The following is a 25,180-nucleotide window of genomic DNA, read 5'->3' as shown; positions in this document are numbered from 1 at the left end:
TGAGACATGAATGCCTGATATAGGCTAGTTTATTTATGCAGCTTGGTTCTAAAAAATTGAGACGAACTCATGGAGTCACGTAGCGAAATCCGTCATGTCCTGCCCCAATAAAGACGTAAATTTACATGGATTAAATAAAACAGACATGAATGAGTGCATGTTGAAAATAAAAGCGCTGAATTTAATTCTCTATCTGTTGTATTTGCTCACCATTAACGTTAGTCTCGAGAAAAAAGTTCGTTCATATTGCTGAGCACTCACTGGGTTGATGACCAGGAATGCTCAAGCACGGCCACTGAATGAAACTTTTGACAAGATTATCTTGTTTAAACATCCTAGATTATATTATCATTTACTACATAGCAATTATTTCGCTAATACACATCTAAATATACCGCTTTGTGGAAATTAATTATTTATTATCTCCACGTGCGATCGCGGTTGAGTAGTACTGTGTAAAATAAATGCATTGATAAACAGCACTTTGTCAGTTGGCATTTCATGATCTAGATTCAATCTAGATCATGAAATGCCAACTGACAATGTGCTGTTTATATAGTCTCGAAAAAAAAAGTTTGTTCATATTGCTGCGCACTCACTGGGTTGATGACCAGGAATGCTCAAGCACGGCTACTGCATGAAACTTTTGACAAGATTATCTCGTTTAAACACCCTAAATTGTATTATCATTTACTACATAACCATTATTTCGCTAATACAAATCTAAATAAATACCGCTCTGTGGAAATTAATTATTTATTATCTCCACGCGCGATCGCGGTTGAGTAACGTTAGCCTAAGTTATAGTTCTGTGTAAATGCATAGATAAACAGCACTTTGTCAGAAAGGATTTCATTAAAGGTCCCGTTCTATGCCCCTTTTCACAAGATGTAAAATAAGTCTCTGATGTCCCCAGAGTGTGTATGTGAAGTTTGAGCTCAAAATACCCAACAGATCATTTTTTACAGCATGTTTAAATTGACATTTTTTGGGGCTCAGAAAAACGAGCCGTTTCAGTGTGTCCCCTTTAAATGCAAATGAGCTGCTGCTGGACGACGCAGGGGGCGGAGCTTCATGAGCTCGCGCTCAGTCTGTCAGGAAAAATTCATCTCACGGAATGATGATAATATCAGAAACTCTCAGTAACGGCGTTCATTTCGAGTCGGACAATAATGCCTACAGAGTCAGAGTGCTGTATAGAGATGAAACAGGTATAGTTTAGTAGTTTAATTACGGTTATTATAACGTATTTGTCATCTGCTTGTAGGCTATGTATCCATTATTTATTAATAGCCTACAAGTCTGCTGTCTGAATGATGATCAAACATGTACTGATGAGTTTAATAAAGTTTATTGTACATCACACAAAAGATGAAGCGTCAGTTTTACTTCAGAAAATCACCGTAAGAGCTGAGTAAACACAGAAGGCTAAGTTATAAGAAGTGCGCAAGTAGCCAGTAGAGTTGAGGGAGCATTCCTGTGGGCGGAGGTTAGTCAAGAAATGGTTCTAGTGACATCACTAAAGCAGGATGTAGAGGGATGTAGTCCAATCGAGCCGTTTTTTGTAGTCAACTTCTGTTAAATAAAATATCTCGCTTGGCATTGAACTTTGAGCTTTATAATTTTACAGATATTATTTATGCTCTAACAGCAACATTACACACTAACTAAAGTTTGAAACATGGAATCACATGCAACGGGACCTTTAATAACATACTTGTTGGAAAATGCAAATATGCTGTTTTGTTTGTTACTTTCCTGACAATGTTATATTCCAGCTAATATTATTCAGTGAATTAATATTACCCAGTGAATTATTCCTCACTCTTTAAACCTATTAAACGGCACATAAACCTTCTAAAACTGTTTAAAATAAATTACATTTCAATACAAAATACAATACAAAAAATACCTCCAACATGTGGAACCACTTAAAGATACATCACTCAACTATCTTTGAATATATGTTAGAATAATTTCTGTGCTTTATTTTTTACCTCATCAAAGCTTTTATTTTTAAACAAAGACACTTAGTAACAGTGCACTTTATTTTTTGGACTCAGACCCTCTATTTATTTGTGTATAAATATAAAGTTTTTTATGTATGCAAGGAGGGAGTGATTGTTATAAATAAAATTGTTTGTTCAGTTCATTTGTGTTGTAATAATTGTGTCAAAAACAGAAGTATAACAGTAAATAAATATCGGTTCTGCATATCGGTAATCGGCACATAAACATGCAAATAATCGGTATCGGTATCGGTTATAAAAAAATCAATATCGGTCGATCACTAGTTTACTTATTGTAGAAACTAAATCCAAATTAATCCATCCATGACCCAGTTTAGCAGACTTACCTTTCCTGGTGGAATCAATATATTTCTATTGATGATCACCTTGGTTATTGTTTGGGTTTAGAGCACATTTTTTGGTTCAAAAAATTACATTACGTTCCTTGAAATTGACCTGGAACTTTGGCCGAATCAAGCAGATTATCAGGAGGCACAGGCAACCATGCAATGAAAGTAATCAATGATCACGCCGAGAGAGGAGTGGCTCTGATTCAAGAATACAATGGCTATCTCACAGTAAAATCTCCAGTGTTGAAATCCTGGTGTTAAGGACTTTTAGAGTAAAGAGTTAATTTTCTGGTGTTGAATTTCAAGGGATTAACACTGCTAGTGTAAACCACACCCTCTGGGTGGTGAAAATATGTGGAGTTAAATGAATAATACTGAGAGAGTGTAATTAGTTACATCCGGGACATTTACGCGCTGGGCGTGACCAAACTAGCTGAAACTTTTTTCAAAGACGCCATTTTCTTTGACTCGCGATGCAAGGCATACGAGGAGGGAAAACGCATCAATTAAGTGTTTTATCGCATTTATACATGCATTTTATAACATCATATTGTTTTATAACAATATGTATATGCTGTGCATGGCTAAACTGCTCTCAGAGGGGCATTTTCCATGACGCGCGATGTGGAGCAGACCAGGATGGTGTTGCTTTTTAACAGGGAAACGACGAAAGTAAGTGTTTTAACTAATTTACAATATGTATTTTATAACATATTGATTTATAGCAATATTTAAATGCTCTGCGCGCTTAAACGAGCCGAAACTTTTTTCAAAGGCGACATCTTCTTTGACTCAATTCGGAGCTGACGACGAGGAGATTTGCTTGTAACGTTAACAGGGAAAACACCGAAAGTAAGTGTTTTTACCTAATTTACAACATGTATTTCATGGCATTATATTGTTTTGTAACGATATTTATGTGATGTGTGCGCTTAAACCTTTCTCACAGACTAACGTTAGGCCCTCCATCTTCTTTGACTCGTGACGCAGTGCAGACACGGAGTTTGCTTTTAACAGTGAAAACACTGAGTAAGTGTTTTAACTTATTTACAATACGTGTTTTATAATGTTATATTGTTTTATGATAATATTTGTGACGTGCAAATATCATAAAGTAGCCTATGTATTTATCCTCAAACTATCTTTTACTCTCGTTTGCCAGCACACCTAACGTATAACGTTAACTGAAAAACAGAAGAACAACTCCACAAACTGCGGACCGACAATGCACGTGAAATTGTCACTTTATTTCTTTATTTGGAGGACCAATTTTCTTAAAATTGTTAAGTAATTCTTTCAGATTAAATATGTATGCAAAATGTATTTATCAGATTTACTTTTGGTTGATGTTTGGATATGCTTTAAATGTATTGATTTTGCTATATGTGTTTGCTAGGAGCATTTCTATGATGCACCAAGTAGCTACTAGCTAAGAGTAGCAGGTTGGGTGTTTAACCCTCTGAGGTCGACAAACGCGCGGGCGCGTTTTGCTGGATTTTCTCCACATTGTAGCACTATAAACTTAAATTACTCCGTCATTTATGGTCATACAGAAAAAAGAAATATAAAAAAAGAATCTGTGATAGTTCTCCTTTTGTATGTGTCCACTTACAATCAAATCAAAACATTGTGCTTTTGTAAAATAAAGAAAATAAACAGGGTGTGCGTTCTGCCTCTCCGTCGCGGTGAACTTTTATTTCTTGAGCACGTCTATAAACTGAAACAAAACTCAGCGAATACTTGTCACACATTTATGAGCCATATACCTTTATAAACATTTAAGTGTGTACTTTTAAATGATCGGATTCAAAACGAAAACAAATATTCTCTGTTTAAGTAATTTGTATAAAACCAACAAGATGTCCAGCTTCTCAAACGCTTGCTCATTACAGTTAATTTGGCCACGCCCACTCGTGCAAAAGATATTCACATGCAAATCTCCACATGGAACGCGAACTCGCTCATTACCTCAACGACAAAACACTTCACTTCACTTTTCGTCGAGTTTGAAAGACGTGCCTGAGCTTACATTGGATTTAGGCTACCTCAGAAGAAGAAGAACGCGATTTGAAGACAAGAAAGATGTAAGGTAAGAAATTCTTACATATTAGTTTGTCATTGTTGCATAAATGTCACGTTGCAGTTGAACTGTTGCTAGATATATGGAGAATATTACAATAATAATATTATAATATATGGGGAATATTATATTAAAATTATAAAATATTATAATTATAATAGAAAATTATAATATATACAAACGTAGATATGTATATGGTAACCATAATGTTTTATATTTGAGCGCGATCGCGTTTGAATGTATCATATTTTGGATAGCGATCGCGTTTGAATGTATCATATTTTGCAGCGCGATCGCGTTTGAATGTATCATATTTTGGATAGCGATCGCGTTTGAATGCATCATATTTTGCAGCGCGATCGCGTTTGAATGCATCATATTTTGCAGCGCGATCGCGTTTGAATGTACTGTATCATATTTTGGATGAAAGCAAAACGCACCAAACGGCTTCATGTTTTTATTATTATCTCATTTCATATCATCATAACGGATGGAAACATTTGAAGTAACATGATAATCAATATATTTTTCTCTAGCTTAGTTGTTACTGAAATCTTTTGGAAGATTTATACTGCTATAGGTTATTTATTGTTATTATTATTTTATCCGGCACTGCGCATATACCTTATGCCTACAAGGCACAACAAACCTGGTGTTCATTATATTATATATTGTTGGAAACATTTGTGTGTGTGTGTGTGTGTGTGTGTGTGTGTGTATTCTGTGAATTTTAAAAAGCAATTTTAACCAGAAAAATCTAATATTTATTTCCAAAATCGTGCAGGCCTTTCTCTTGATATCAGTATGTTCACTTTTTTTTTCAGGGCCCAGATGCCACTGAGGACTTCAACATTCACATGAGTCTCTGTACGTGAACATGGTAAAGTGAAAATCTTGGAAATGAAAGGTATGTACAATGTTTTTAGGAATGGCACAAAGGTCTCTGTCTTTGAAGTGCTTTTTTGGCATTTGTTGTGTATCTTTGGATTATGTTGTGTTGTAAATAAATCCAAACAATTTAAAAGCCATTCTTTTTTAAATCTCTTCATTTACAGTATTGTGCAAGGTTGCTCAGAATGACAGGGCCTGATAGCTCCTAATAGGGCCGTTAGGGGAGGTTCTTTGTCTTTCTCAGGTGTGAAAAGCTTACATATTTATGCTCCCGCATAAAGCTTTTTCACACAAAACACGTCGTAAATTTTTTAAATCAATATATTGTCTTATCTGAATGAGCAGTCAGGGTGATTTTCACATAGTTTTGCAGCAAATATTCTAGGCTACGTCATACAATTTTCAAAAGTCTTGTGAAGAAATAATCAGTATGGGTTTCATGGCCTTATTTCAGTGAGAATTTTTTTTTGTATTTTCACAAACCACGCATACATGTCATTATCTCAAAACTACAAACTTTTACATACATGCTGCTGATATATTATTGTAGCAGAGTTTGTGCTGAATACAGTGTAATTAGACTTTAGCCATGAAAATGTCACAAGTAACAGAAATAACCAGAAATGTCAGAGCATGTCAGAACACCTCCAGGGCCCAGAAAACAGCTCAGACCTCAGAGGATTAAAGACTGTACAGACTAGAACCTGGTGATGGTAAGATTTAACAGATAACATACATGTATGAGAGAATCATGGGCACAAACATAAAAAATAATCATAGCTTTGTTGCTATTTGGTAGATTTTCTGTTTCATAACACTCATTTTGAATTTGTCCAGTCAAATTATTTTACAAAAGTAAATCTTTTTTTCTTTTTTTTTTTACTTAAAATGAGTTTTCAAACCTTGTCATGATTTGACAGGCATATGTTTTCTTGCTGTTTAATTTTAGACTTAAACAGAAAAAATCTGCCCATCGCCTGCCCCCAACATCACAAAGCCACAACAACGGAGCAAAGATTCTTCCGGCAGCTGACTATTTAGTGAGATTTCTTAAGGTGCGTGTCTTAATTTATTCTTAAAGGGATAGTTCACTTTGAAATTAAATTTTGGTATGTTTTAGCTTACCTCAAGGGCATCCAAGATGTAGGTGTCTTTGTTTCCGCAGTAGTTTCAATTTTGATATTTTTAGGTCAAACCGTTCTTGTCTGTCAGTCATATAATGCAGGTCTATGGTCACCACCTCTTAGAGCATGCACAGAGAAGTCCAAATTAAACAATTCCCCATCGTAAGTACATATTGATGGCCTAAGACACAAAACGAGTGGTTTGTGTGAGAAATCTAATAGTATTTATATTGTTTTTACCTCTTGTACACAACCACGTCCAAGTGATCTGAGGGCGCGCGAGTGATAATTTGGACTTCACTGTGCATGCTCTTTGAGATAGTGACCATAGACCTGCATTATATGACTGACAGACAAGAACGGTTTGACCTAAAAATATCAAAATTGAAACTACTGCGGAAACAAAGACACCTACATCTTGGATGCCCTTGAGGTAAGCTAAAACATACCAAAATTTAATTTGAGTGAACTATCCCTTTAAACGGTTAGTTCACCCACAAATGGAAATTCTGCCATTAATTACTCACCCTCATGTTGTTCCAAACATGTAAGACTTTCTTTCATCTTCACAACACAAATGAAGATATTTTTAATGAAATCTGAGATGTTCCTGTCCCTCCATTGACAGTCCACGCAACTACCACTTTCAAGCCCCAGAAAGGTAGAAAGGTACATCATTAAAGTACTCCATGCGACTCCAGTGGTTTAACATACATTTTATTCAACTACGCGAGTGCTGTGTTTGCAGCAAAAAACCATTTACCACTTAATTTATAAAATATTAATTAATTACTTGTGATTTTCTTTATACCTTTCCATGGCTTTGGAAGTGGTAGTTGAATAGGCTGTAAATCAAGGGACAGAAATCTCTTAGATTTCATTAAAAATATCATCATCAGTGTTCCGAAGATGAGCAAAACTCTTACTGGTTTGGACAACATGAGGGTGAATAATGACAAAATACAAATTTGTGGATGAATAAAGTCTTTAATTTACTTGGAAATCAGTAAATTCAAGTCTTAATCTTACCAAAATAGTTTCTTGTTTGAGTCACGAAAGTCTAAGATGGTTGAACTTTTTCGACCATAAACTTGCTGTATTTATAAAACACAAATTGTATTGATTGTAATTAGAGATGCACCGATTGATCGGCTAGTGACCGGAATTGGCCGATTTTCACGTGATCGGCCGTGACCGGCGACCGGCCGGTCAGTCTGACAAATGCCGATGTAATGCCGGTCAAATGCACTCGGGCGCCGCATGAATAACATCGCGCAACATCAGCATTACACGTGCACACGGAACTCACATGTAGGAATTAAACCTTGTGAATTACGTCCGTTCAGACCGCAAGCGCGTATTTTTTTCCGGCGTGCATGTTAATCAATGAGTGCATTCACAATGGGAGCGGGAGCAGCGCGTGAGCGTCAAGCAGGAGCGTCGCGAGCAGTGAAGCGTGTGTTTAGGCGCCGAGTCTATTTGCTGCACTGCTCACGCTCAATTAAAGGGAAAGTTTTGTCCACTTTTGATGGACAAAATAGCCTAAGCAGGGTTTCACAAAAAAGTGCCCAAAATGCACAGAATTTGCCTGTTTTAACAAGAACTGGAGTAGGCTATGTCAGAAAAGAAAACGAAGACTAATATTTATAGAAAATGTACCCATTTAAACTTGTTTTATTATTCAGTTTGTACAAGTGATTGCAATAGGCCTGTGTGTGTGTGCTTTGAGAAATATCTTTATACTGCACGGCTATATTTATTTTATATTTTATTTATATATTATTTTATTGCCATTCCCTGTTTTCATACAGATGTTTGGTTTGCTAAATACATATATAAAAAAATTATTGGATATTGAATGTGAAAAGGAAATGGTTCTTCCATTACACTGCACTTAAGATGCGTGTGAATTACCCACACCTGGTAATTATCTGTTCAAAAAAATATGTACAATGCAAATTGTAAAATGTTCTATTACAGAAAAGATATAAAATAAATATTTGTGTGTGCTGTAAAGTGGTTAGAAAAAATGAAATCGGAATCGGCTAAAATCGGTATCGACAGATCAAACTTAATCAAAAATCGGAAATCGGAATCGGCCCAGAAAATTGTAATCGGTGCATCTCTAATTGTAATTGGTCTGGTTTTGTGTTGTCTAGGGAACCAGCACTCCAGGATTTTGAGAAAGTTGGATCTGCACAGCCTTTCCTTCTCTGTGAAACAACTATGCACTGAACTGTACTGTTAGCAACTGGACACAACTGATCCTCTCATATTCTGCAAATGTTTTTCATCTGCTGAATGTTGTTGACTCAAGCACTGCTGTACTGTTGCAAAGTCGAAGGTACTGAATCAACTTCACTGACACAGGACTTACATTCACTGACATGTACAGGACTTGAGGTATTACAGACCATTTGAATAAGCAGCTTTCATATAATTCTGGTGACAGAAATGCCTATATTGTGCCTTCATTTATTTTAAGGCGAGACACGGCAGGCAAAAACATCGTTTTTTTTTCATTGGTCAATTTTGAGATTTTGGGTTATTTGTCTTCAATAACATGTATTCTTTCAGATTTGTGCTGAAAAAAAGTCCAAAATACACATTTAGGTCTTTATTTTACTACACTTTGTCTGTTTGAGTGTGCAGATTTCGCCTAAATTCATCAAAAGTTGGCGTTCTAAATCATCCTGCTACTCCGCGATCGCTCTCTGTTCCCCTTCATCTCGTATACCGTTGGAAACCTCTCTCTCTTACGTACAATGCTGTTGGATTCAAATATGGTCATTTCCTGTCTATCAGCAACCAATCATGAAAGTAAAACAGGTGATTTAACTCGAAATGCGGCTGATGCCTATTTCTGACAACATGATTCGTCCAGAATCGTCACGTGACGCGCTCTGACATTTCCGCGGTAGTTCAAAATGTCGAAAGATATGCGTGTAAAATTCTCTCAGAGAAGTCGAAAACAGTTGTCATTAGCTAGAAGACACAAGGGATTACGAACAAATACAAAAGATGATGAAATGCCATATGGGTCTTCACATTTTTTTTCATGAGAGCCGCGCTGATAGGACAAAGTCAGTAGGAGAGCCGTAAGTCGTCCTTTCAGTTTCGGTTCTCAATCAACCAAGTGTTTACATGTTCTCTCGATAAACCACCTCTTTCAATCCGATCGAAATTATTTGTAATATAGCTGACACTTTGAGTTTTATAATGGGTTATGTTATAGCCCTACTTATTTTTAATGTTTTTAAGAAATATCTGTAGTGAGTGGCTGCATGATATCGCCGTATTTTTTACAGCCATGCGAGCCACAGTAAATTCATACTGTATGCAGCCATACAGCCATGTAACATTTTGAACACATCTAAATGTAAGTCAAAAAGACACATTACATTTCAAAGCACTTAAAACCCACAAGCCAAAGTAGACTAAATTGTTATTTGACAGAGTATCTGCACACTGTCAGAGAAGAAGAGACGGATCCTGACTAAATACAGGCTCAGTGACCACCAACTGGGTCAGACAGAGATGCACTTCCTCCTCCACTGGGAAAAAGTATCTTCACTAAGTGATTTACACCTTGGACAAATAGCCAAAATAATAAAACTTCCCAAAGTTAGCATCAGAAAAGAAACTGGAAGTTCTAGAGGGTACAGCAGGCCCCCTGACAGCTAAATGTGTGTCTGCCTGAGGGACTGTGATATACTGGTATTTAGTTTTTCCATTCCACCTGTGTGATGGACTGTTGATGTGTTGTTTTGGATGTTATGATCAGTGATGGATGAAGCAATAATGAGTTTTGGATGTTAAACAGTGTGATACATGGATTTTACTTGGACCTAAAGCATATTTTGTCTGTAATTCATGGCTTTCAATAGAAATTAGTGGAATTTTGCCATAAAAATCTTTAAAGGCCGTTTTCTCAAAACGAGTTTTTTCTTGCACTCCTAGTGATGATTTTCCACTTCTGTAGCACCTACATACACCAAACTTTACAGTTGTATTCCTAACTATATTGTGAAGATTTGTTCAGAGGGATTTGTTGATATATCGTTCTTGGCCTGATTTATATGACATTTTATGCCTAAAAATAGGGCGGAAATCAATTTTTTAAGGCTATTGCCAGTATTTTCTGATTTACAGGGTAACAAAAGGGGATATTCATAATCCCCTCTGAAAATGTCTTTTCATTGAATATATCAACAAAACGCAAAAATAATTTTGAACCTAGTTTTTTTCAATGGTCAGATTCGTCACTTCAAAATATATGCAAATTAGCGCATATTTAATTAGATATAACCTCATTAGCATATTTAAAAATAAAATTACAGAAAACTTGCAATGCATTTTTTTCTCCTATTCATGTGAGTAATCAACTGGTAAAGTTTGATGGTGATATCTGTAAGTTAACAATTTTACCCTATTCACCTGTAGTGTCTCGCCTTAAAAGTTAACATATGATGTAAAGGGGCTTGTTAGTTAATAAAAAACTAGTTTGTTAAAACAACTGCTTGCATTTTGCCTTTATTTTTAACTTTACAATGAACAGAATTCTACTATGATCCCAGACTGAGGTTACAATTTAACTTTCTGGATTGTTTTGAAATAAAGGTTTGAAAGAGTAAAATAGAGTGATGTGTTTATTTCAAAGAGTTTATTTTAAAGTGGCAGATGCAGAACACTAGTAAGAAAAACTGGTAACTCCCTGTTATGCATTTTATCAACACCAGGATGGTGTAATATTTGACTCCTATAAGGTTGAGAAGATTGTGATTTCCATTCTATTAAAAGTGTTAGGTCAACACCAGAACAGTGTAGAATTTTAACTGCACCCAGCTCTGTAACAGTGTTGTTGTTCTCTGCATTGGTGTTAATATTTTACTCTCTTAGTGTTCATATTGTAACACTGTGTTGGTGTTGCGAGAGGCAACACTTTTGAAAGTGTTGAACTAACACTTTGTGGGTGTCCCATATATACACTTTTAAAGTGTTGAAATTAACTCTATTGGTGTTGATTTCCGGATTTCAAATTTACTGTGTGAAGAACAATAGCAGTTTCTCCTTCATGTGGTGCTGCTGAGCATCAGAAATGAGGGATTGTTGAAAACTTTGTGCTTTTTTTGAGATTGTTGTCATTGTTGTCATGTCAGTGTTGCTCTGATTTGAATAAAATGTAGTTAATTTGCAGCAACTTTAATTATTACTTGCATATCACAATAACACAGCACAGCTTAACATAGGCAATCTTCCACATGACTGAGCTACATCTAAATATCATTTTTTGTCAACATTTTTGCATATTTCTAATTTTGAAGTTAAAAGGAACAGTTTAAGAGGTTAAGACACTAACATTTAAAAAAAAAAAAAAAAAAAAAATTGGACTTGATAAGGACCACCTTTGAAATAAGGAAATTTTGGTCGGCAGGAAAAATGGTCCAACTAATCCGCGATAAAATATCAAAATGAAAGTCATCATAGCTTGCGTAGTATAGACCCAGCTCCCAACCCAACTTTGAGAATAGATTAACGGCGATATTTTTTTTATCGTCCGATAAGAGTCTCACGTTAACGCCGATAACGTCCACCACTAATATATATATATATATATACATACATACATGACAGCTTACTGTTATTTTGCACAGACCAGTAGAAATCCCCTTAAATACCTCAATTTGTTGAGTTGACAGTTTGGACTCTTAAGTCCAGTAGAGAGCAGCTTCACTCCTGAATCCTGCAGGTCATTGTGACTCAGGTCCAGTTCTCTCAGGGAGGAGTTTGATGATTGTAGAACTGAAGCCACAACTTTACAGTGCTGATCACTGAGATCACAGTCTGTTAATCTGAAAAAAGAGAGGACTCTGATTAAAAGGCATGCTGGCGTTCCCACCAGATCAAACAATTTCCTTGGTTAACCAACTTCAGCATAATAGATCATGCTGATTGACATTCTGGTCTTTTGTAAGGAAGATTCACCAATTTAAAGCAAGACACGGCAGGCAAAAACATCGATTTTTTATGCAGTGGTCAGTTTTGAGATTTTGGGCTAGTTTACTCCTTCAATATGTGTTCTTTCAAGCTGCTATAAAGAAAACGCTGAAAATATACATTAAGATGTTTATTTTAATACATTTGGTTTACTTGTGGCAGTAAGTTTCTCCTGAATTTACCAAGAAATTAGCATTCCAACGCGGCATGCCGAGATCCGTCTGTTTACTGAAGTCTGTCATGACCGGTATCGTTGTAAAGCTCTGAGTCTCCTGCACAACGATATGTAACCCAAATATGGGCATTTCCTTTCTATCAGTAACCAATCGTGAATGTCCAAAGCGGGATTTAAAGCTAACAACTGTTTTTTCTTGATAAGACAGAAGAAAATTCAGCTTTTAAAACTTCAGATATGTAATTACTTGGATCTCAATTATAATTACAAATTAAAATAATTATTTTAAATATTTTAATCTATTATCTATTATAATTATTAAAGGGGGGGTGAAATGCTCATTTTCACTCAATCTCCTGTTAATCTTGAGTACCTATAGAATAGTATTGCATCCTTCATATCTCCAAAAAGTCTTTAGTTTTATTATATTTATAAAAGAAAGATAGGCTGTACCGAGTCTTTCCGGAAAAAAACGAGCGGCTGGAGGCGGGCCGTGTGGGCGGTGTGCTAAAGCAGTGCTAACCGAGCTAACAACACACAGAGACATTTGAAGCAGTTTCTTACTCACCGCCTGCGACCGCGAACCTTTATCATTGTGAGTGCTCGATCCTTAAGCATTAGACGATCTGCAAATCCGTCGATCTGGGCTTTGTTTATAAAACAATCATCGTCGAAATGCAGGGAACAAACAGTCTTGCACAAAAACAAACAGTCTCTGAAAAAACAAACTCCATCCACTGGTCCCTTAGCGCTGGGTTCTTTGGGAATCTGTGCAGGGTTGTCTTGCCCTGGCAACCAAAAACACACTTCTTTGGTGAGCCGAGCAGAGCGCTTTGATGAGGTACTGCTTTCGCTCTCTTCTCTCTCTGTCTGGTCTACGAATGCGCGCGCGCCCGCGGAGAAGTGCCCTAAGGACCCATATAAGGAAATTCCGCCCCAGCTGACGTCACGAAGACCCATACTTGAAAAAAACTTTCCGAAACTTGTGACAAACCGGAAGGACAATTTTTGGCACAGAAATACTCCTTCAAACGTACAATTTAATTTTTTAAACTTTGTCCATGTTTATCATGGGAATCCAACTCTTTAACAGTGTAAAAAACTCAGTATGCATGAAATAGCATTTCACCCCCCCTTTAAATATTTTACTTATGTAAATAAATTACAGCATTACAGCACATTTAGCTAAACTATTAGCCTACATGAGAGGTATTATGTTCATATTTCAAATCAGTTGATATTATGTTCATATTTTCACACTCACAGAGCTTTTCTGCAGTTCCTCAGAGCAGGTAACAGTCTCCTTCGACCCTCTTGTGATATGATCTTGAACTTTTTAAGGTCAAACTCATCCATCACCTTTTCTGACATCAGGATCATGTTTGCCAAAGTTGAACATTGTGCAAGAGAAAGGTTTTTGTTATTTGTTTCAGATTGTAAAAATGCCTGCATTTCTTCAACAAGAGAACTATCCTTCATCTCAATCAAGCAGTGACACAGATTCATCCATCTTTCAGGGCTGACATTGTCTTTTTGACTTTTTTGTTTTTTTTGTTTTTTAAGGTTTTTGATTATTTTCTTGATGCTCTTTGGGTTGTTCTCTGTGTGAATCAGCAGATCCTGTAAGACCCTCTGATTGGACTCCAGTGAGATGCCATGAAGGAATCGAAGGAAAAGATCCAGGTGTCCATTTTTACTCTTCAAGGCTTTATTCATTGCTCCCTTCAGAAACACATCCAGAGAAACAGTCTCACACTGAGTTCTGGACATTCCTGTGAGGAACATTTTCATAACTTCACTGTTCTTGTGTAAATAACAGAGAAAAAAATACAGTGCTGCAAAAAACTCCTGAAAGCTGAGATGTACAAAGCTGTAAACCTTCCTGTGATAAATCACAGATTCCTCCCTAAAGATCTCAGTGCAAATCCCAGAATACACTGAGGCGTCAGTGACATCTATGCCGCTCTCAATCAGGTCCTCCTCATAGAACATCACATTGCCCTTCATCAGCTGATTGAAAGCCAGTTCAGCAAGTTTCACAATCACTTCTCTGTTGGACTGCAGGCGTTTCTCTGGATCACTCTCTTCATACTTCTGGTTCCTCGTGCTAGTTTGAATGAGGAGGAAGTGTATGTACATTTCAGTCAGAGTTTGAGGGATTTCTAGATCTTGTTTCAGGATGTTTTGAAGCACAGTGGCTGAGATCCAGCAGAAGACAGGTATGTGACACATGATGTGGAGGCTTCTTGCTCTTCTGATGTGTGAGATGATTCTGCTGGCTTGATGCTCATCACTGATTCTCTCCCTGAAATATTCCTCCTTCTGAGGGTGATTGAATCCCTGAATTTCTGTCACACGGTTGACGTATTTGGAGGGGATCTGATTGGCTGCTGCTGGTCTGGTGGTGATCCAGATGAGAGCAGAGGGAAGCAGATCTCCTTTCATGAGGCTTGACATCAACACACCCACTGATGAAGACTCAGTCACATCAGAAACTTTCTCACTATCTGAAAACATCAGTGTAATTCTGCTCTCATCCAGACCATCAAAGATGAACACAACTGTACATTCATCATAAATCTTTGAGTCCAGATCTTGAAGTTCAGGATGAAAGTCCAGCAGAAGTCTGTGAAGACTGTACTGATGATCTTTAATCAAGTTCAGCTCTCTAAATGGAAGCACAAACATGAAATCTACACCCTGATTGGCTTTTCCCTCGGCCCAGTCCAGAATGAACTTCTGCACAGAGACGTTTTTTCCAATTCCAGCGATGCCTTTAGTAAGAACAGTCTTGATTTTGTCCTCCTTCTCTCTTCTCTCCTCCTCATATCCTAGTTCAGGTGAAGGATCAAAGATGTCATTGCAGTTGATTGGAGTGTCTTGGAGGGTCTTGTAACTTTTCTCCATGTGTAGCACCTCATGTTCTTCATTCACTCCTTCACTCTCTCCCTCTATGATGTACAGCTGTGTGTAAATCCTGTTCAGGAGGGTCTGATTCTCTTGTAGTTTGATCCCCTCAAATAAGTTCTCATACTTGTTCTTCATGCTGGTTTTGTGCTGGTCTTTGACTCTCTGCAGATCATCATGCACTGGCTGGTGAGAATCGAGCTGCAGGGCTGCTTCTGTGTCATGATGACTGATGTGTTTCTGACAGGAGGAGGATGTGCTGGTCTGACAGGACACATCTCTGATCTGGTCAGCTCTCACACCACTGAAAACACATTAAGAAGACAGAGACACAAAAACCTCTGTTAAAATAAATACTGATTTTATTTACCCATGTTGCCAACAAACTGTTAATGAATTATGCACATCAGGCATTTGGGGGCAGATAATGACCTGCATATTAAAAGTAATGAGACATCAATATTTCAGTAGTCAAAATGTTTGAATAAAAGAGAAAGACGGCTAAAATTCTTAACCAGATTTACCAGAAATCATTATTTTAAAATATCACAGAAGAAAAAGCAGTGTTCATGTGAAATGATTACATGTAATTGATTTACTTGTAAATGCTGACAGATGATTCTTAAATTTGAATTTGAATTTTTCAATTTGATTCAGATGGTAAATATCATATTAGGTTGGGTGTCCAACTTAGAGATAATCACCATATTTATAATGAAACCACTATATTTCAAAAAAAGTATATTAATCATATAAAATATCACAACTATTGTTACTACTGTAAACCCAATATAATTTTTTATGGGATCTCCTTCAAAGCTTTCAGAATCTTTAGTTTTTAAATATTTTTTTCTGTGTTTTTATAATGAACAGTTTAATTTTAATGACAGTATATTATTAAACAAAAAAATGCATTTCCTTTTTTATTAAAATAAACAGAACTAAAGTGATTGCTTTGAACAAGTACTAACTTAGATATTATGCAAAACACATTACTTTATTGCTAATAAAGTATTTTTATCAATACTGGGGGCCTTTTTCCCCATCCTGGTGAGTCTTTTAAATCTTATAAATGTATGATGTGGCAATAAGTTTTTTTTTTTTTTTTTTAAACCTAGACTCTGGATAGTCGGGGGTAAAAGGCTAAAAGGTTATTGCCGTCTCATACATGTATACGATGTTTTACCAAAACAAACCACGTTAATGATTTATTTTCCCACAAAATGTATTGATCCATCAATATTCAATAAAAACATGTATTTTTTTCTGCAATCATATACTATGCATAAAGAGCAAATGGCTCTGAATAGAGAGTGAGATTCAAGAGTCAGCCAGAAAAACATTTTTTTATTAAACTTTTATTTAACCAGGGAAATAATCACATTGAGATAAATATCTCATTTACAAGTGAGCCCTGGCCAAGGTAGCAGCACACAATATACATAACTACATAAAACAAATTACACAACACACACATATACAGCAATAAAACAAGATTAAACGTTAAGAGCAAGTGCAGACAGATTTGAATATTTGGTTGAGATATAACTTGAACTCATTAATTGAAATAAGTACATCAAAGTTTCAATGATCTTTGAATCTCATTCCAAGCAGCTGATGCGCTATAAATAAAAGCAGTTTTTCCAAACTCTGTCTTCATTAAAGGAACATTTAAAAGAATATATCTACTTGAACGTAGATTATACCCTTGCCTTGACTATTAAAAGTTATTAAACTATTCATATATTGAGGAAGCTGGCCGACTAATGCCTTGTACACAAGTATGAGCCAATGCTTGTACCTTCTTATGTGAAGTGAAGGCCAACCTACCATTTTATACAGTGCACAATGATGAGTGTGATATTTTGTGCAAGTTATAAATCTTAGAGCAGAGTGATAAACAGAGTCTAATGATTGTAAGAGAGCTTTAGTGGTATTTCTGTAAAAAACATCTCCATAATCTAAGATAGGTAAGAAGGTAGATTCCACCAACTTTCTCTTGGCTGACTGTGAAAAACATGCACTATTCCGAAAATAAAACCCCAGCTGTAACCTTAATTTAGACAACAGTTGTTTAACATGTAACTTGAATGATAAGTCCTCTTCCAACACAAACCCTAGATATTTGTAAGAGGAGACCAGTTCTATAGAGTTACCTTGCAGAGTGTAAAGAGGCGGTGGAGAAAAATCAGACTTGTGTTTCCTAGAAAAGACCATGTATTTTGTTTTCTTATCATTCAGGACTAATTTTAAAGAAAATAGGTTACGCTGAACTAATTCAAATGCTTTCTGCAACTTTAAAATGCAATTGTCAATAGAAGATGCAAAACAATAAATAATGGTATCGTCGGCATATAAATGAATACTTGCATCTGATAGATTATCACCAAGATTGTTAATATATAATGTAAACAACAGGGGACCCAAAATGGACCCCTGTGGCACACCAGATTCAATGGTGAGCTTATCAGAAAGAGACCCCTTAATTTGCACTCTTTGACACCTATTCTTTAAATAGTTCCTAATCCAACCTAATGCGGTTTCAGAAAGACCGATACAATGTAAACGCGACAAAAGAATACCATGATTGACCGTATCGAAAGCTTTAGTCAAATCAATAAACATTGCAGCACATGATCTTCCAGTATCTAGGGCGCAGGTAATGTCATTTAAAACTTTCATAGTAGCAGTTACTGTACTATGATTTTGTCTGAAACCGGACTGTTAATTAAAAATTCTTTTAGCTGTTCGGTAACAATAGATTCTAGAATTTTAGCCACAGCTGATAGCTTCGAAATCGGTCTATAATTATTTAAAATGGTTGGATCACCGCCTTTCAACAGGGGTACAACCAACGCAGATTTCCAAACATCAGGAACAATATTCTGTTCCAATGATAAATTAAAAATATAAGCTAATGGGCCAGCAATGATCTCGGCCGCTAATTTAAAAAAATATGGCTCAATTTCATCAGGCCCTGCAGACTTCTTAATGTCTAAATTTTTTAAACCTTTTAAAACCTCACTTCTTGAAATTGAAGAAAAAATTTAAAGTCGGACTATCTTCTCTCAGAAGAGATGGATTTGGTATAACGCTCACAGGAATTTCTTTAAAAATAGAACTTGAAGAAATAAAGTGCTTATTAAAGATATTTACCATATCCGTCTTATTATTAATGAGACTATCTTTTACTAAAATTTGATCAGGAAAATCATTAGATAACGTGGAGGGAGAAAGTGATTTGATGGTTTTCCAAAATTTTATAGGATTATTCAGATTTTGTGAGGTTTCTTTTAGTATTCAGATTTAGATCTGCGTACAAGAGCTGTGCATTTGTTTCTTAATATTCTAAATGCTACCCAGTCTCTTTCTGTATCTGAATTCCTCGCAATGGCCCAAGCCAAATTTTTTTCATGAAGGAGTTCAGATAATTCATTTGAAAACCATGGATTATCGCGGCATTTTACTCTAAAAATCCTAACAGGTGCATGTCTATTTACAATCTTCAAGAATAAAGTGTGAAAATACTGCCATGCAATGGACACATCAGGTAATAAAAACAGTCTGTCCCAGTCAGATCTAAACAACTCATGCAGAAACCCCTGAATATCAAACAATTTAAAGTTCCTTTTTATAATAATTCTAGGTTTTACTTTGGGAATTTTACAATTTCTTATAACCGCTATAGTGCTATGATCACTGACATCATCAGGGAAAACCCCTGAATAGGTGTATTTATGGGGTTTATTTGTTAGTATAAGATCTATTAAAGTGGACTTGCTTGAGTTCTTATGATTTTGCCGTGTTGGTGATTCAATGAGTTGAGTGAAATTCACAGAATCACAATATGCTTTGAACTGATCTGAATTTGAGGTCAGCCAGTTCCAATTCAAATCACCCAATAATACAAGATCTTTAGAAAGTAGGTCAGTTAAGACAGCTGACAGTGAGGTGAGAGCATCACTGATAGCTGCTGGTGGTCTATAACAACCTACTATACATAGATGACAATCCTTTCCATATTCCAGATCGATGGCCAATAAGTCAAACTGTTTAGGGAAAGAGACTGATTTAAGAACAGTTGCATGATAGTTTGATTTAATGTACATTGCAACTCCACCCCCTTTACTTTTACGATCAGCTCGAAACACATTATACCCTTCTAATGCTATATCATGGCTTGAGATTGATTTTTTAAGCCACGTCTCAGAGACAACCAAAACATCTGCTTTAGTCATCTTGGCCCATATTTGTACCTGATCTAATTTTGGCAACAGGCTACGAACATTTAGATGTACAATGCCAAGGCCTGATCTATTTGAAAAATCTAAAGGAGTTGAAACAACTCCCACTGGACCAGGATTTGGATTAATACCGGCCAACAAAAGCAGCAACATTATCAGATATCGCTGCCTTACATTTTTTGATGTTGTACTACATTGATCATTTCTAGAGTCCCATAGAGAGATCTTAGGGATGAGAGTAAAGATGAGTGAGTTAACATACTCCAGTTAATATTAGATCAATACTATTATTAAAACTACAACTCCAGACCTGAGTTCACCTTCACTGCAAAACAGTTTGACAGTGTTTAGACCCACAACATAACAATAATCTCAGACAGCAGCGTTTGATCAATATCATCAGCTCTGTCGGCCTAGAGAAGTTTTAGATGCTGCTCTGATCAGACTCTTCACTGATAGCAACATCATTCATCTGAACCTCAAATAATATTGGCCTTAAGCAAAATAATTATGCCGTTTTGTGTATTTATGATACATACATCTTCTGTTGAGCTGCTTTTAAACAGTTTATATTCTAAAAAGTGCTAAACAAATACACTCGATGGTTCACTTTAGACATTCTACTAACCAGAAGTTACTTTGCAACTACATGTGAACTACAAGTCATTAGAGTATGAGTACTGACTGTTTAACTTCTGCTAACACTTTATTTTGATGATCCTCAACAGACATTTTACTGACTATAAGCAACGTTACAATTACATGTCAACTTATTCTACTAACCCGAACTCTAACACCATACCCTATATAAATTAAGATGACTTGACTTGACTTGACCCTAACCTAACAGTCTGCTTACAGTCTACTAATACTCTAATGAGAGTTAGTTGACATGTAGTTGTGATTTACTTATAGTTAGTAGAACGTCTAAAGGCACTTTCCACTGCGTGGTTCGACTCGGCACGACTGGGCTCAGCTCGGCTCTCTATATTTTTGGCTCTGTTTGCTTTTCCACTGCAGTTTAGCACCGCTTCAGTGATCATAGGCACCGATCTCATGGTCAAGCACCCACAGAAAAATACGAGATATATTGTATTGATTTTAACCAATTAAAAATCTCTTGCCGTTTTCAGACACGATTATCTTCACCTTTTTATAGTTTATTTGAGGCCGTTTCTATGGCTTTATTTTAATGACAAATGTCGAGAGCGCATCCAAGTAATGCGCGAGCACAAATCCCTCAACTCGCAGGCGGATCTCCTTCACTCTAACACAGAACTGGACGCACGTTCTCAAATATACAGTCTCAGGCTCTTGTCTGCTCTCGCTCAGACATTACGTGTGCATGCTCAAACTCAAAATCTCTACTTGCTCTTTCTCTAGAATGTTCTTCTCTCCTGGATTTAATGTTGCCAGAAGCTTTCAAACACCAGACTTTCACGATTGACTGATGAAATAACACGTGTACCTTTCAATTGTAAAGAAATTACGGATTCGCCTTTATTTCATGAGATAGCATTTTCAAGCTGATTTTAGTCAGCCAGTTCTCAAGTAATTTTATTATTTAATAGTTATTTTTGAGTTAAGTGCTTATTGTAAATAGGTATTTATTGAATTATTTTTTTTAGTGAACCGTTATGGATTATCAGATATCAGCGAGAGCGTGACTCTCAGAGCGACAACACTCATGGAGAGAATGTGCTTGTGTTTGGTTGGTAACATAGGCGTAACTTGCGGGTGGGACATGTCCTCACCACTTTTAGTGTATGGAGTGTGGGCACCGGCAGAAACATAAATCGGTGAATATGGGTGGGATTATAGACTGATCGTTATAGTTGTGCCGCCACCTCGTCTACTAACCACGAAAAAGACATTTCTTTTTTCAGGTTGCGTGCGACGGCCGTTTAAAGCAAGTCGTTTAAAAAGGTTGTGCGGACAAATGATCCTGCGGTGGATGTTGCTGAGTATTTAAATCTGGCGGGTTTAGTGTCTCATGTCGCAAATTCAATGACGCTGCAGTGAAGATTCTCTTTGACCAAATTAGTGATCTGCAGTGTTTACACGTCACATTTTAGTCTCGGTACGGCTCGCTTGGAATCTCAACTGAGGTGGTACTAAAAAAGTACCAGGTACTAGGAACTTTACACAGTGGAAACCCCCCAAAAGTGGGCCGTACTGAGCCGTATCATGCAGTGGACAAGCGCCATAAAGTGGACCGTCGAAATAAAGTGTAACCATAAACTTGACATGACTGGGTTCAGTAAAATTGAAGTTCAATCAACATTTGTGAGATAATGTTCATTACCACAAAAATGTATTTACACTCTTCACTCTTTTCTTAAAAAAAAAAAAAACAATTGTAAAGTGCCTCACCGTAACCTTGATTTTGCTTTTTGCAGAGAAAAAGAGTGACAGATGAAGAGTAATATTTGCTTTATGCTGAAATATAATTGAATATGTTTGGATTTGGTAGACGGTAATTTGTCTGAGAAGTTTGAGAACCACTGATGTTGGTTTTTAGGAGCGACAACTTATTATTGGAGCATTTTGCAAATATTTTCCAATTGCCATTTCTCCTTTAGTCGAACTGACCTTCCTAGTTCTAAGCTTTAATGTCAGAGGTCATACAGATGATTTTCAGCAGGCATCTGAAAGTTTTACTGGTTACGGCCCTCACAAGCACACTCAAACGAGTTTGTCATGTTTTCTTATAGAAATGAAAATAATATAACTGGGTAAAGTTTACTAATTAAAAGCTGAGCAGAATGAAACCATTAATGCTGTTCAATGGTTTCTGAGATTAGTGGGTTTGTTGTTCAATAACAGAGCAGTTTACCAGTTATGAAGAGCTCAATTCAGGTACAGTATAAGCAGCTCAACAAAAGATAGTGTTGTTTTTCAGCTCAAGTCAGTTCAATGTTGACTCAGTTCAGTTCAATAACTGTGTCAATGTTCCAGAGATCATCAAATTCAGTTCACCTATAAAGAAGATTGTTGAAGACAATAGTGTAATTTTCCAGCTCAATTTAGTTTAGTTAGATAAAAGCTTTTGTCACTGCAATTAAAACAATAATTCTATCATTTAGAGCTGTGCAATTGTCACAATTGATTTTTCGACTTCCAACAATTATGAAAACGTGAAACAACTAATCAACGTGAAACGATTATTGTGCCGCTGCCCCATTCGTCCAGCGCGCCTTCCTTTCCTTCACAGCGGTGCGCTTTCATTACCCAAGTCAAACTTAGCATCCAAATCAGCCAAAAAAGTGAGTGTTGTATAATATTGTCAACTTTTGCTAAACTGCGGGAAGTGCTTGATATTAAACAGTGTTATTAAAACACTGAGACGGGGCTAAACATGCATAAGAAAAGTACACTGTGGCCTTCAGATACTCGCCTAAACGGTCAAATAACCTACACACAAATATCTCAAAATGGCATTTACACAAGTATCTTCATAAAGAGTTGGTTATGTCTTAGGGGCTGTTTACATGACACCATTTTCAACTAAAAACGTAAAACTTTTTATGTTTTGGCTGTTCATTTACACGACAACTGTGTTTTGGATGGCTAAAAATGCAAACTTTTGAAAACGGGTTTCAAAGTACAAGTTTTTGAAAACTTTCTCCATGTAAACAACAAAAACGCAAATCTCTGAAAATTAGGGTTAGGTACCGAAAACCGGCACCGATATGGAACTGGTACCTAAGTAACCGGTATGTGACCGGACAGAATCAAAAGGCAGATTTTGGTGCCTCATTTAGGTGCCACTTAAATGCCTCAGCTGTCTGTTGAAATATTTGCCCTCTGGTTCTCCAAAACGGACACAAGCATCATCACTGCATGTGATCGCTAGTTAACCCTTTTGACCCATACGATCATTCACAACGGTGTGATTAGAACGTTTAGATCGCGTGATCATCAACTTCTAAATTAAAATCTGCGTTTGCGCATTGGCTGGCGTTGGGCCAGAGACAGACGCTCTCAGCGCTGTTATATAGCCTATCACAACTATTCTGGGTTTTCAACCACATAAGGTTTATTTTTGGTTTAAGACATTCAATTACACATAATTATTAGCAAAACAACATTTAGGCTGTAGTTTGTAAAATACACACTGATGCTATGGAAGCGGCAATAACAATCATTTAAATTATAAATTGATGACGTGTTTAGATACACTTTGTGTTGGTAACTATAAATTAATCTATTCTTCTAACACTTCACCAGCCACTTTAAAGTATTTCTGAAGAAGTGGATGAATTGACGTGTTGACAGATAAAATTCTCTGAATTGTGGTGCTTAGCCTACTAACATTGTGTGTTATAGATCAACTAACATGAATGATCATTATAAAGGTTTCTTAAATGACAAACCACATTCACTATGTATTTAAGAATAAAAATATCAGCCAAAGACTGACTGACATGTAACACAACCAATCATAGTTTGTTTTGTTCCACGTCATGTTTAGTGTGAAAATGTGAAGTCGACGTCCCTACAATAACAGACCGGCGTACATCTAATAAATGAATCATTCAAGAACATTGTGCAAGTTTACTGCAACAATAGAGCCGCGAACTTCACATACTTTTCAAATCCAGCCTTCAGATGATCCTGATGAGTGCTCTTTGTCACAGTTGTAAATGGCGGCGTTCTTCTTCGAGGATGGATTCACATAACGGCATTTAAGGTGATGCGTTCTAAAATAACGCTCACCTTATGCAGGACATGCAATAAGTCCGGAGAGGTGTCGTATTTGGCCAGAGAAGGCAAAAAATGTGAAAAGAATTGCTGAAATTTAAAGCTGGTTTGTAGCGAATACAGACTACTTTGCTGTTATTAGCACTGTAGTTTATTTAGTGTTAAATTATTGTATTTGGGTTAGGTGTCTTGGGTTTTATTGTGAATTTATGATGTAAATTTGTTGTTTTGTATTTAGACTACTTATATTTATATACTTAAAAATTTTAATATATTCAATTTTGAGATTTTTTTTTTCAATAAAAAAGCAGTTTTTTAATGTCATTCAGCATCGTTTTGAGGCTCTTTTTTTTTTTTAAGTATCGGTTCAGGCACCGTTTATCCACCAGTACCGTTTTAAAAGTATCGATTTGGCACTGGTATAGAAAAAAAACCAAATGATACCCAACCCTACTGAAAATGATGATTGAATGAATGAATGAATGAATGAATGAATGAATGAATGAATGAATGAATGAATGAATGAATGAATGAATGAGGCATTTATATAGCGCTTTCATATACAACTGTACACCCAAAGCGCTTTACAACTATATCAGGGGATCTCTCCTCAACCACCGTTTGATGACGTCATGCACATGTGTAGGCTATTACATTATTTATAGTGTTTCATCGCCATCTAATGGTCTGGCAGCAGAA

The 25,180-nt window shown here is 36.4% G+C and overlaps 1 protein-coding gene across 1 annotated transcript in view; it reads right to left on the bottom strand.

Moving 5' to 3' along the window:
• LOC307170480 (uncharacterized protein) overlaps nucleotides 1-25,180 on the bottom strand; it is a 154,942-nt gene that overhangs the window by 17,056 nt on the left and 112,706 nt on the right. The gene's annotated exons all lie outside the window — the stretch shown is intronic.

This window comes from Squalius cephalus (assembly GCF_949319135.1).
Source record: "Squalius cephalus genome assembly, chromosome: 1".
Classification (NCBI taxonomy): Eukaryota; Metazoa; Chordata; class Actinopteri; order Cypriniformes; family Leuciscidae; genus Squalius; species Squalius cephalus.
The sequence above is the reverse complement of the archived record's forward strand: the minus strand, read 5'-3'. Positions and strand labels throughout refer to the sequence as shown.